General features: G+C 53.5%; 1 protein-coding gene across 1 annotated transcript in view; it reads right to left on the bottom strand.

Annotated features, from left to right (window-relative positions):
• Nucleotides 1–10,909, bottom strand: part of RRBP1 (ribosome binding protein 1) — a 59,302-nt gene extending 48,393 nt beyond the window's left edge. Inside the window, exon 1 of the mRNA XM_079719679.1 lies at nucleotides 10,668–10,909. The gene's annotated coding sequence lies outside the window, so the exon portion shown is untranslated. The remainder of the gene's footprint in view (nucleotides 1–10,667) is intronic.
• Nucleotides 10,910–13,579: the final 2,670 nt, after the last annotated feature.

Raw genomic sequence — 13,579 nt, 5'->3', positions numbered from 1 at the left:
AAACACCTATGACACTGCTTTGTTTTTATTTATTAGCACAAGTTGTTCATGATAACCACTCATCTTTTTAATTTCACCACATCTGTAGTGAAGTCCCATTTTACACTCGATATTATTTGTGCCTTTTTCTTGACCAATTTTGCTTGATATTTGTAAACATTATTCATCTTTTGTAAGAATGAACTTCTCCACTGTATATTTACTTGTTTTCTGTTTCATTAATTCCTTCTGAGTGGTTTATTTTGACTTTGTCACTTCTGGAGACAGATGCTTACTTAGCTCATTAATTTTCATCTTCTTTCTTAATATATGTATTTAAAGTTATCAATTTCCCTATAAATAATATTTTAGCTACATCCTACAAGTTTTGATGTGTAGTATCTTCATCATTCATTTCAAAACATTTTCTATTTTCCTTTTTTTTTGACCTACAAATACATGCTAGAAGTGTTTTATTTTAATATACACATACATGGAGATTCTCTATTTATCTTTTTATTCATATTTCTAGTTTAACTGACCTCTGGTCGGACTACCTGCTCTACATAATTTCAATCCTTTCATTTGTTGCGATTGACTTTAAGGCCCTGGATACAGCCAATCTTTGAAAATTCTGAAGTCAAATATGTATTAGCTGGCTACAGTGTTTTGTTGTATTTATACAGAGTCATAGATCACATTCCTAATTTTGTTCAAAGTTCTAATCCTTAGTGATTTTTGTCTGCTTAGCTGTCAATTACTGAGAGGATATTGTACAATTCTCTACTCTGCTTATACATTTGACCATTTCCTGTAGTTCTGTCAATTTTTGTTTTATATATTCTTTCATTTTCACCCTGTCTCTTGTAAACACGAGTTGGATTTTTAAAATCCAGTAAGATATCTTTACGTTTTAACTGGAGTATTTAGTCAATTTACAATTTAAAAAATTTTTTTCTTTTTTTAATTTATTTGGTTGCACCGGGTCTTAGTTGCGGCAGGTGGGATCCTTAGCTGCGGCCTGCGAACTCTTAGTTGCAGCATGCATGTGGGATCTAGTTCCCTGACCAGGGATTGAACCCAGGCCCCCTGCACTGGGAGCACGGAGTCTTAACCACTGTGCCATGAGCTAAGTCCCCAATTTACATTTTAAATGCTGATATAGTTGAGTTTAACTCTATAATCTTATTTTGTGTTATTTCCCCACCTGTCCTGGAGTTCTTTGTGTCTCCTTTCTTATCTCTTTTTGGATTGTTTTTAAATCACTCCATTTTTTCCCCTCTACTATTGCAGAATACAGTTTCTATTCTTTAGTGACAACCTTTAAAACACAATAATATGTGAGGTTCGCAAAGTGCAAAATTAAACAAAACTTTACTCCCTCTGCTAATTCTAACACCCCCCTAACTCAGGTGTTATTAACCATATCCTTTTTCTAGTGCCCCCCCCAAACATTATTATTATTCTTTCACATTTGTTTAGAGTTGCCCAAATGTTCCCACCTTCTTCATTCTTCTTTCCGTTTGGCACTATTTTCCTTCCAAGAACATCCTGGAGAGTTTCCTTTTGCCAAGATGTCACTAATTAACGGTCTTGGTTTTTGCCTTAAAAGTTACCTTCATTTCACCCTCACTCTGGAATTTTTTCCTTTGGTTGCTGTAGCACTACACTTTATACATGTGGGTGTTTTTTCCTTGTTTGGATGGGTGTCTCCTCCATTCTGTACAATTCTCAGTCATTATTTCGTCCAACACGGGCTCTGGCACACCACCTCTTCTCCCTGATTCTCAGTTGGTCTTACAAGTTACTGTCCTATTTGGTTCTAAAGTGAAATCTGTACATTCTGCTCTATCCTCCAGTTCAATCACGCACTTCAATCTGTTGGGTTTTTAACTATAGTGGTTGAGCTGCCCATGGCTAGAAACTGCACCTGATTCCTTTATCAAATTTGTTAGGTCACTTAACAGTTTCCTTTCTTTGTAGGTATTTTCCACCTTGTCTATTACTTTAAGCACTTAAAAGAAGTGCTTTTAAACACTGTGTCAACCACTCACTGTCTGTTTTCACAGACGTTCCTGCTGGTCCTCATTCACTGAACGCCTGGCATTCTGTGTTTGGTTATTCTCAACCAGGGATGCTTGTTTGCCTTGAAAATTACACGTGGGGATTCTCTGAGCCGAGGATAAAGGCGCAGTCCTTCAAAGACCTGCTTGCTTGTGGACTGGCCGTGGAGCACTCTCTACAAAGAATCAGAATTGGCTTGAAAATGTCCTACCACTGAGGTCACAGGATCTGCATGCAGGACAACACCTCAGGAGGGGACGGGCTTACTTCTGACTCACCTTCACCCTGGAGGTGCAGGAGTCCTCGGTGGGCACAGCTTCCATCATCCTGCCCACCTTGGTTTCTGCCCCCTGCACCCAGAGGTGCCATCAGAACTCACAGTTTGCCCAGCTCACCGAATGCCCTCAGGACTGTGCTCACCATCCAGGGTTATTCTTTGCACTGAGACTCTGGTGTCCTCACTACCTTCCTCAGGATCTTCCAAGCCATTCAGTGCTTTCCACAGGTGTTGTTTTCATCTGTTCTGTAGCACTTGCCCCACCCGAGTGAGAAGACTGGTCCAGCCCACCAGTCCACCCTGTCACCGGAACACAGCCCGCCCTTACTTCTTCAAGCTACTGATATTTGGCACCACAGCCACTCGTGACCAAACCAAATCCCAGCCAGGCAAGCTCTTAAAAGGAAAGAGGTCATTCCTGTGATGTGACCGGAGGGCTGCTGTGTAGGGTGACTCCCAGACCCAAGCCTGGATGCACATCTGTCCCAGGAGGAGGGGAGCCTGCCCGGTGCCCTTGCCTCCCGGCCCTGGGCTCTAAGCAGGATCCCGGCAGGTGGGCAGAGGCTTAGGCGAGTGACCTCTGGTACCCAACGGCCGGCTCCTTTGTCTTGAAGAAATCCACTTAACACTCCAACAGTCACTACGTCTACCTTGTTGGAACCGGGGTGAGGTGGGGGGTCTGATGAAGAATCTCCCCGCAGATCAAAGCTCTGTGAGCCCTCTCTCATGTACTGTGAGGGGCTGCCTTTCTGCTTGGACAGCATCTGCTCACCGGCAGTAAAACCTGACCCTTTTCCGCAAGCCCTATGCAAAGGCTCATCTGTGATGAACCATCTCCAGGACACGGGGAGGGCAGCACGAGGGGGTGCTTCTTATTAGTAGCAGTGGTAACTCAGCTTCACCCTGGTTCCTTGCTGAAGTCATGTTCCAAGATCCTAGGCTGCTGGTGGGAGTACAAATGAGGACCAGCGCTCTGGGGAGTCCGCACTGTTGTCCACAGCTGAGCATACGCCTCCCGTGGCCACAGCCCCACGCCTGGGAACAGACCCAGTGGAAAAGTGGACAGGCGGTCGCCAAAGTCAGGGGCAAGACTGTATTTTACAGTATCGTGTAATTTAGAGTACATCAAAACAGAAGCCCCAGAGGGGAAACTATCCAAGTGCCCCTGCACAGTGATGTGCAGAGTATATACAATAGGGGGATGAACTACAATAGCCCAAGACCACGGATGGACCTCATGCTCACACGTAACGTCGAATGGGAGGCCACGATGAGCACAGGCCGTGTGTCCACTTGCCCCGAGTTCACGCACAGGTGGGAGGGACCTGTGAGCTACAAGTCAGGGGTGTGGTTACCCCCGGGCATGGGCAGCAACCCGAGGCGCACGAAATGAGCTGCTGCGGGACAATGTTTCTTGGCTGGCTGGTCACACGGGGCACTGCTCCGTGAGCTGTAGACGGGACAGTGCATTTTTCTATATTTGTTCTACTTTAGTGAAGAGTTAAAATATGTATATACACACATGCCAACTTTGGTAGGAAAATGAACCCACACAGCTCTCAAAGGAGGAGCATCTCTTATGCCAGGCGGGTCTGTCACGGCACGTACACCCCTGCCACCCCCAGGCCCCTCACGTGCGCTCACCACGCAGCTCCCAAGAGAGGGGAAGTGGGGACCAAGGTCACGGTGGGCACCGCCTCCAAGCCCCACAGACCTCGCTGTCCCCGCGGCTTCCGAAACCAGACTGTTCAGAACAAACCTCAGGGCTTCCCTCTGAGGTTGGAGGCGACAACACAGGCTGCAGTGGCCAGCTCAGCCGTGGCTAAAGGCCCGTCCATGCCCCTAACGACATGTCACTAACGAGGCCGCTGTTGATGGTGTCGTCACCACTCACTCTTGCACACTGACCCCTTCCCCGAGTCACTGCAGTTACTACGAAATTCCCCAACTACGATGATCTAGAACTCACCAAGAAATGAAAACGTGTTCAACAGAAATAAAGCTGCATCTAATTCCTATGTAGGATGAGCCTTAATTAAAAAGGAAATAGTTTTTGCTACAGCTGAGTTGTACATTTTAACCACTGAATGAAAAGTTCCAACAGAACATACTGCCTGGGCTGAGGGCCAGAACCCGGTCTCTCACAGTTCTGCGTGAAATGCGTAGGCCAGATCCTCCCGTCAGGAGGGGCCAGGAATCTATGATCTACTTTTCCATTTCTTTGCCTAAAAGCAAAGGCAGGCAGACAGGAGGCAACGAGGGATGTGGGCTCGGCCTGGAAGGGGCTGTGACCAGCCAGCCTGGCTCCAGTATCCCACACCTGCTCAGCGTCCACGCCCAGTCCTCGAGGAAACGCCATCTGGGAGGCGGGAGGTTCACCTCATCCAGCCCTCTTAGTCCAACAAAGTCTGACTAAAAGAAGGGAGAATAGAATGCCAACTACCAGAAAAGAATTTCCCCTCCTACCACGAAGGAACACTCTTGCTCACGAAACACAAAACCCACCTCTTTTCAGAGGCAGTGCACTGTTCCAACCAAAAATAACGTTTTGTTTCCTGGTGAGGGCGTCGTCACTGATACGCTTGGCCGCTCTGCAAACCCATCTAGCTCATCAGCTCCGCCGGGAAATCAAGGATGCTTGCTGCGAATTCTCCTCCTAGAACCAGCGCAGGCACCTGGGAAGGGCCCAGTCTGGTGAGGCCCCCGCGTGGGTGATGGTCAGCGGAGAACAGGCAGTGCTGAGGCCAATCTAACCGGCCATGAGTGTGCCGGAAGGGCACCTGGGAGAGAGCGAACGCCCAAGCCTTCTGCCAAGGGTCACTTCAGAGACTTGGCTTCTGCTGGCGGAGCAGGATGGGCCACATGTGGCAGCACTGCCATGAGTGTGACGGTCAGTCTCCCAACTGGAGCCAGGCTGGGGGGAATCCAAAAGTCACTTGGCTTTGGAATATGTTTTTTATGTTTATATTTGATGCTCTAGGAATCCAGGCTACTTGAGGCTAAATGATAAGGTACTCACCGAATACAGGCACTAGAAAATCACCTGTTAGCTCGGCGAAGATGGGCGCCTACTGTGTGCCACTGTCCAGACACTAGGGACACCTCGGGGCAACAGGGTGGCCACACCCCTGCACTGGGAGAGCTTACAATCCAGTGTCAGAAATGACAAAGTCAGTCACATATGTGACACATCAGGTGGTCATAATGAAAACAAAGCCACGCACAGAAGTGGGACAGGGGTCACCGGGCCTGTCACTTTAAATAGGGTGGTCAGGGAGGTCACAATGCACAGACCTGAGGATGGTGGGGGAGCAAGCCACGTGGCCGTCTGGGAAAAAGCTCCCCAGGGAGAGCAAGAGCATGTACAAAGGCCCTGCGGCAGAAGGGCCTGCCCGGGAAACACAGGGAGGCTAGTGTGACCAGAGCAGGGGGTGGGGGTGGCAGCAGTGAAGCCTGAGGGAAAAGCGGGGCCTTGGAGGCCACTGGACAGACTCTGGCCAAGGAGGGTCCTGAACACAGGGTGACACGATCTGCTCTGGGAACAGACGAGAAGGCAGGAGGTGAGGGCAAAAGCAGGCAGACCACTTCAGACCTAGTGAAATAACCCGGGGGATGAGGGGTCTGCAACAGGCTGGCACCAGGGGATGCGGTGAGAGTGGATGGAGCTGATAGGTTTGCCGTCATAAAGGATACAAGTGTGAGAAGGCATGGAGTGAAGGATAAACCACGATGTGTGGCCTGAAAGATGGAGCCAACTGGCCTGGTTTCATATTACACGAGGAGGAAACTGAAGCCAAGGGAGAACAGTCACATCCAAGGTCACACCACTTACTCTAGGGACTAGAACCCAGACCAGTGCTCCCCCCGCTGCCCCAAGCTGCAGCCAGTGGGGGACGCTGGTGACTACTCAGGTCACATGTGGACGCCCTCCGACTCCTCTTTGCTCTCAGATGCTGGGGTAGACAGTGTCCCTCGGGGACCGCCAGCACCCAAGCACGTACTGTGAGTGAGCCTGGGAGGAGAGCACAGCCCCTGCCCAGGGAAGACAACCACAGTCCACGGCTGCCACCCGAGAAAGCAGAACTGGTGTGCCCAGAAGTTCCCACTTTCCCCAAGAGAAGCCCCAAATCTAGATTTTTAACAACAACAAGTTCTCCAATTTTAAAAGGTGGCTTAGTTCTTTAGCAACCCGGGCCTGAACAAACCTCACGTGCCAGCCAAGTTCCATCCACGCAGGGCTCCAGCTGGGAACCAGTCTCAAGACAACCTGAAACACACCTGGTTCACTCACACCTCAACCAGGGTCAGGGCACAGAATTAAAGCTTTGGGTCTAAGATGGTCTTCTATTCCAACTTTGGAGCCAGCAGATGATATTCACTATCACTATAAATAGCTGATCACCTCTGGCACAACCTTAGGGGCCTCCTGTCTGACCAAAAAGAAAGTAGCTGTCTATCAATCTGGGTTCTTTGTTAACTGGTTTGACGTTACTCTACACAACGTACTAAGATGAGGCCACTAGTACAGCCAAGAATTCAGAAATTCTCCCCAAATACTATCCAGTGATCCTTTCAAAGTTCTATGGAATATAACAAAGCCCTGCAAATAGCCAGGAAACGACTGCTGCCAGCCAAACAGGAAAACGCCTGGACCCTGGACAGTGTAAGGTTAGGAGACCGGCAGCTGTTCCAGCCTTGCCAAAATAATCAAACGTAGAAATTACAGAACTTTCTTTATAAATTAAAGTTGCCCTGCGTTGCTAGGCAGGTGGGAGATGCATGTCATTTACCGCTCTTAAAGGAAACACGCTACATGTGTCTCGCCTTCAGTCGTGGGAGTCGGCCTGCCTGTTTCAGGAGACTCATCAGAACTTGTGTGCCTAAGAAAACAGCCTCTACGAAGTCCCCAGGTTAATTTTCCATAATGCTAAGTGGCCCTCTTGCCCAGGCTCTCTCACTTAGAAGTAAATATTTACCTTCCCTACAAGCCATATGTTTTCTGCCCAATACCTATTTTCCGTGTCTGTTACATTTGGCCACTTTGATGCCCTTGGTGTTAGGTAAGAAGCTCTCCAGGGCAGGACCACTGTCTGTGCTGCACTCCTGCTCCCCTGCCTTCTTTCCCTTAACATGCAGTTTATAATGCACACCAAGAGCCAGGAACAACTGCTTTCTAAAGGTGACATCTTATTAGATGGAAGCGCATGAACTGCCACTAGTTTAATTTTATTTAACTTTAATTAAGTTGAAATACCTCCGTGTGGCTACCGTACTGGACAACACAGTTCTAGATGGAGTGTCTTCAGACACGAACGAGGTTCGTTTGTGGTGTCTGAAGGCCTGGCACACAGGAGACGCTTGACAAAGACATGAAATGAAAGCACTGTCTTGGTACTGCCACACCCCACACTGACTCCCCGCCTTCGTTTCCATCTTCCAATTCCAGGTGTTCCCTGGGGTACTTACTGTCCCAACGAGTGTGGAATTATACGGCCTGTAGGTGTTGGTGAACATTCAGAAGGCCGTGCCCACATCGCCCAGCAGCTGGGCAACAGGAACTGACCTGCTGGGTCTCTACGTTCTCATTCACAGGATGGGAACAACCACATCTACGCTATGGAATCGGGCTGCTGTGAGGCCGAGATGTACCCCAAAGCTGTGAATCTGACTCTAAACAGTAAACCTTAAAAATCAAGTTGGGCTGAGCTTCAGTTGTCCAATGAGATAGCTGGAGAAAATTTAACAGGTGTGCTGGTCTACCTCATTTCATCTGCAATTATTGTGTTATGGGCCAGGCCTTAACCATCGCCGGGCCAGGACGTACAGATGGACAGCACTGTCTCCACCATCATCATTCTCACTGACCATATTTTTTCTCCCAAAACAAGATTTTAGCACAGAAAAAATCTGGATTCTCGAAAGAACGGTTGACTCCCTGCCTATATATGTCACTCACCTCCTCATTACAACTCCTTGGGATAAAAGAACAAGTAAGAAAAGTCTGGGGTCCTGACATTTTTAAAAGGCGTCCCTGCTACATAACAAACCAGTATGCCAATCAAATGGTTTGCATTCAGCCACTTACGTGGAATTTGGTGCTGTATCATCACTACAGCCTACTGACTTAGGGCTCGTTTCAGCAAAGAGCGTAATTGCTCAAATGTGACTCAGTGGCTTGGGATTTATTTAAAATTCTCCCATCACCAAAAACTATTCATGCACCAAGGTACCAAACTAACTTCTTAATCTCTGTAGAGATGTTCAGAGGCCGACTCCTAACTGTGAAAGTGAAGAGTTTTGATCCAGCACAGTGCCTGCGGCTCGACTCCCTGGCGGCTGTTTCCAGTCCCCGAGACGCCTTTCTCTCCCTATCTGGCCACCCACCCCACCACGCTGCAGCTCAACGGGTCCAGAAGCCCTGAACGTGCAAGCCCTGCTCCGCCTCCTGCCTCCAGCTTTCCTCCTTCGCTTCATCAGAGAGGGAAGTGGCATCTCCAGGCCCTCAGAACCGGAAGCTTCTTTCTGGAAGGGAAACAAGTTGGCAGCCCACAGTGGGACTGACCTTTGGAGAGTTCATAAAGGAACAGAGACGTCACCACAGCCCGCTGCGGGATCACCGAGCCTTCTCCGGGGTTGGATCAGGGGCAAGTCAAGACAGCCAAGCACAGAGGAAAGCGTAGGGGGAGGCAGAGTGCTTCCCAGCCCCGCGGGAACAGCCAAAGCTCTGAAGAGACCTCCTCCCCAAAGTCCAGAAAACGCCACGCAGACGCCCCCGCTCTGAAGGTTCCAGCACACCAGGCAAACAGTGACCTGCGAGGCTCCCAAGAGCCTGCAAAGTTTCATTTTCTAGATGCTTCCTAGACTCTGCTGACCTCTGACCTCCAGGAGTTATTGCCAAACTTCCTTCCGCTGGCACAAGGTCCCAGGGTTTCCCAGCACTTACCTGGGAGGCTGCCCGACCCTACAGTGAGTGGGTGGTTCTATCTCCAGGCTACAGATAAGGAAATCCGGGTTCAGAGAGGTTAAGCACCCTGAGCAGAGGGTCTGCAGCGTGGCAGGGGTGGGATCCAGACGACAGGACGTGGCAAGGATGCATCCGCAGCGGGCGGGCCGGAGCCAAACCCAGACCCCACCTCCCTCCCGGCCCGAACACCCTAGAAACTCATGCAAAAACAGTAACAGTCAACACCTGTGGACTACTCCCTACACGTGCTGGGTCTTCACGGTTCTCTCTCCCGCAGCCCGGCTGTTCCAACGTGGAAGCGGACCCCGGAGTGAAACAGCCTGGCCGACTCCCCACGGTGCCGGCTTTTGGAAGCCCACCCCTTAGCCATGACCACCCGAGCTACCGTTTGTGATGTGCAATGTGGGGAGGGTTCCCCGAGGCTTCCCAGATGCTGCCCAGGGAAGCGCGGACCCCAGCCCGCCCTCCCCTGCCCGGCGCCAGGCCGGGAGCCCGGGACCCGGGGCGGGAGCCAGGCGGGGTGCCAGCGCGCTTGACGGCCGGGCCGGAGGTGCCACTACCGCCGGCCTGGCACTGCCGGCCCATTCATCGTACCCCCGCCGGGCGCCCTCGCACCAGGTCCGCGCGGCTGGCCGGGCAAACAGCGCCCCCGGCCCCGCCGCCAGGGGGAGCAGGGAGCCGCCTCCCGCACTCCGGGAAGTTGCCACCGCGGCCGCCGGGCGTCCGGACCCGGACGGTCCGGGTCCCCGCACGGCGGCCCCCGCGGCCCCGAATCCGGCCCGCCCCGTCGGCGCCGCCCGGCCCCGCCGCGCCCCCGGCCACAGCCTCAGGCGGGCGCGCTCGGCCCGGGCCCCCATTCAATCCCGCCCCCTCCCCCGCCGGCCCCCGCCGCCTTCCGCCCGCCCCCACCCCCCCAGCCCGGACTCCAGCCCGGCAACGTCATCCAGCCGCTTCCCGAAGCTTAACCCCTTCCTCCGCCAGCTGTGCGCCGCCCCGCCCCGCCGCCAACTTTCTTCGCCCAACTTCGGAGCGCGCCGGCCGGCCCGACGGCCCGGCTGGGAAGCACGGAGAGAGGTGGGGGGGCGGCCACGTCGCGCCGCGGGGCCGCCGCAGGTCCCGCAGACGGCGAGGGCGTGGGGTCCACACCTCGGGCACGCTCGGCCAACGCCCCTGCACCGGGTTCGGCCCGGCACACGCCCCCGGGGCCTGCCCGGACCCCCAGGGTCCGCCGCCGCGGCGACAGCCGGGGGCGCCGCCGGGGGAGGGGCCACCAGGGAGACGTGTCACTCCCGGCGCGGCCCGCCCGGCCCGGCCCCGGCGCCCCGACGGCCCGGCCCGCGCGCCGCCGCCGCCGCCGCTGCAGGGCCCGGCCAAGTTTCTTACCTGCAGCCGGAGACGCGGGAGGGAGAGCGAGAGGGCAGGAGACGCCGCCGCCGCCGAACCGGGAGAGAGGAGCCGGCCGAGCCTCCGCCGAGAAGCCGCCCCCGAGCAACTGCAGGCGTCGCGACCCCGACGCCACCCGCCCCGTCCGCCGTCTGCTCCGGCCGCTCGCTGGCTGCGTGCGCGCGTGTGGAGTCGTGGCACTTTCTGCCTCGGAGCTGGCAAACGGCCCCCTCCGCCGGGATCGCCGCCTCCTGCCTTCCCCACCCGGGCCAGCCATTCATCGAGCCGCCTCTCCCCATTGGCCCGTGCCCCGCCACTCCGCCGGCCGCTGACCAGTCAGAGCGCGGGCGGCCGAGCCGCGGCTGCGGCCATTGGGCGGAGAGGCGGGTCTCCGCTTCGGCCAATGGGAGATGGGAGGAGCTGCGGGGAGCCTCGGGGGCGGGGCCGGGGAGGGGCGGAGCCGCGCGGCGCGGCGCTCGGCCCTGCGCGGGGGCGGGGCGGGGCCGGAACGCGCGGCCGAACGGGGGAGGGGGCGCCGGCCGGCCCCGCCCACCCCGGGCCAGCGACCCTGCTTGCCGGCGCTGATTCCGGGAAGGCTGTGGCCCGGCGGGCCGCGAAGGTTCGAATCCCAGCGGCGCCGCGCCTGCGCCCCTGGCCCCTCAGGGCTGAGATGGCGGTGGGTGTCACCCTGAGCAGGGTTGCGCAACATGCGAACAGTAGGGAGAAATGCTTCGTTTAAAACCAACTGACTTCCCCTGCAGCAGCGCCCCCTCCGGGCCCTAGATGTGAGGACAAGTTATGCTGAGGGTCAGTCCAGAGAGGGCACGTCACTATCTTCAAAGAGATTGCAATCAGCACCAGAAAGAATTTTCTTGAGTAAACTGGGGCGGAAAGGCCAGACGGTGCAGGAGGAATGGAGGGTGGACGTCATTTACACCCATTTTTAGGGAGGTTACAACTGAGGCACCGTCCAAACCTCAACTGGCAGCAGGGCAATGACTGCAGTTGACCTTCCGGCATTTTACTCTGCAATGGGATGGGTGAGAGGGTCTGACCCACATAAACTCACCCACTTAGCAGAAAACTGAGCAAACGGTGCTTCATGACAGGACTTCCTTCCCGACCCCTACTCCACCACTCCCATATAACCTAGCACTCTCTCTTCATAACCAAATAAGTCTTTCAATTAAGATAATTTTAGGCCTGGTTTTTAACCATTATATCAGTGTCTCTTAAAGCTAACTCTTTGAACTTGAGTCAAAGCCAGTTTCTTTGAAATTAAGGTTTCTGGGAGGCCAAAAGGGCTGCTGCAGGCTGATCTGCCCTGTACCACTTCCCCCACCCCCGTGGCTGCAGAATCCTGTTCCTAATAGCTGTTTCTTGGACAGTTTCACATACCCCCTCCCTCTTTGTCACTGGTACCGTACGAGTCGTTAGATGTGGAAATACACGCCATCATGAGGGAATAAAGAGGGGCTGGGTTGAAATTAAACCGTTCATTCATATTTTTAATCTCAGCAGTTCCCTAGCATATTAATGATTAATCCGCGGGAATTAACCTGGATTAGCTTTCCACACTCAGTCTTTTTCCAGTGGTGAGCCCCGGCTTGACATAAAAGTCAAGAATCCCAGCTTCTTGCTGGCATATGCTACCAACTAGTTCTAATTGGCCGTGGGTAAACCAGTTAGCCTCTCTGAACATGGATGTACTCTTTTAGGACAATCGCTCCCCTCTCTGGGTTTTGGAGAGTCATTCTTCCATCCACCCATCCATCCTATCCATCCATCCACCCATCCATCCACCCATCCATCCCATCCATCCACACATCCATCCACCCATCCACCCATCCACCCATCCATCCCATCCATCCACCCATCCACCCATCCACCCATCCACCCATCCACCCATCCATCCCATTCATCCACCCATCCATCCCATCCATCCACCCATCCACCCATCCACCCATCCATCCCATCCATCCACCCATCCATCCCATCCATCCACGCATCCATCCACCCATCCACCCATCCATCCCATCCATCCACCCATCTATCCCATCCATCCACCCATCCATCCACCCATCCATCCCATCCATCCACCCATGCATCCCATCCATTCACCCATCCATCCCATCCATCCATCCATCCACCCATCCACCCATCCACCCATCCATCCCATCCATCCACCCATCCATCCATTCATTGGTGTCTGTGGAGTGCCCGGAAATCACTACAGGCTGGGCAAGCCAGTAAAGACCCAACTGCCCTCAGAGGCCTTGCTGTGGCACAGACCTCCTTCATCTTATTCACACTGGTTTTCCCAGAAGCAGATCCTGACCAGGAGGGTTTGGGTGCAAGTGACTCATTTGAGGGATGATCACAGGAAACACTGGTAGGAAAGTGGGATGGGAAGGGGCTGGTTAAGAGCACAATGTCAAGCAAGTGGCCTCTGCGGGCAGCCAAGGCTCAGCATTGCTGGGCACTAGGGAACCATGTGGAGCCCGCCCCAGAGGTGTCCCACCCGCGGTGCGGGACTCCCAATCCTCGTGGTGGAAGGCTACTTCTGGGGGGCTTTAACTCACCCTGATGCTCTGTCAGCCAGAGAAAGCCTTCCAGCAGAGAGAAGCAGCTGTTTGCAGCAAGAAGCCCTTGGCAGAAGGCTGAGCACCTGGGGCGTCTGGGGGCCACGATAGCATCTTCTACCGACCCCACACCTGCACAGAGTAGGGGCTCCGTAAATGCACATTCCATAAATGTTGTTAAACGAATCATAGGATTACAAAGTCCCTACGAGTGAAGGGTGTTTACAAAAAAGGGGCTCTCTGTCTGCTCCCTCCCATGATTGACGTTTTTTTGGCCTCAACACGACACAGGGATCAGTATGGACAAGTGGCCTGGCCTGAGCCTTTGCC

This window comes from Hyperoodon ampullatus (genome assembly GCF_949752795.1).
Source record: "Hyperoodon ampullatus genome assembly, chromosome: 14".
Taxonomy (NCBI): domain Eukaryota; kingdom Metazoa; phylum Chordata; class Mammalia; order Artiodactyla; family Ziphiidae; genus Hyperoodon; species Hyperoodon ampullatus.
Note: the sequence above shows the minus strand (reverse complement) of the source record. Positions and strands in the feature narration are given on the sequence as shown.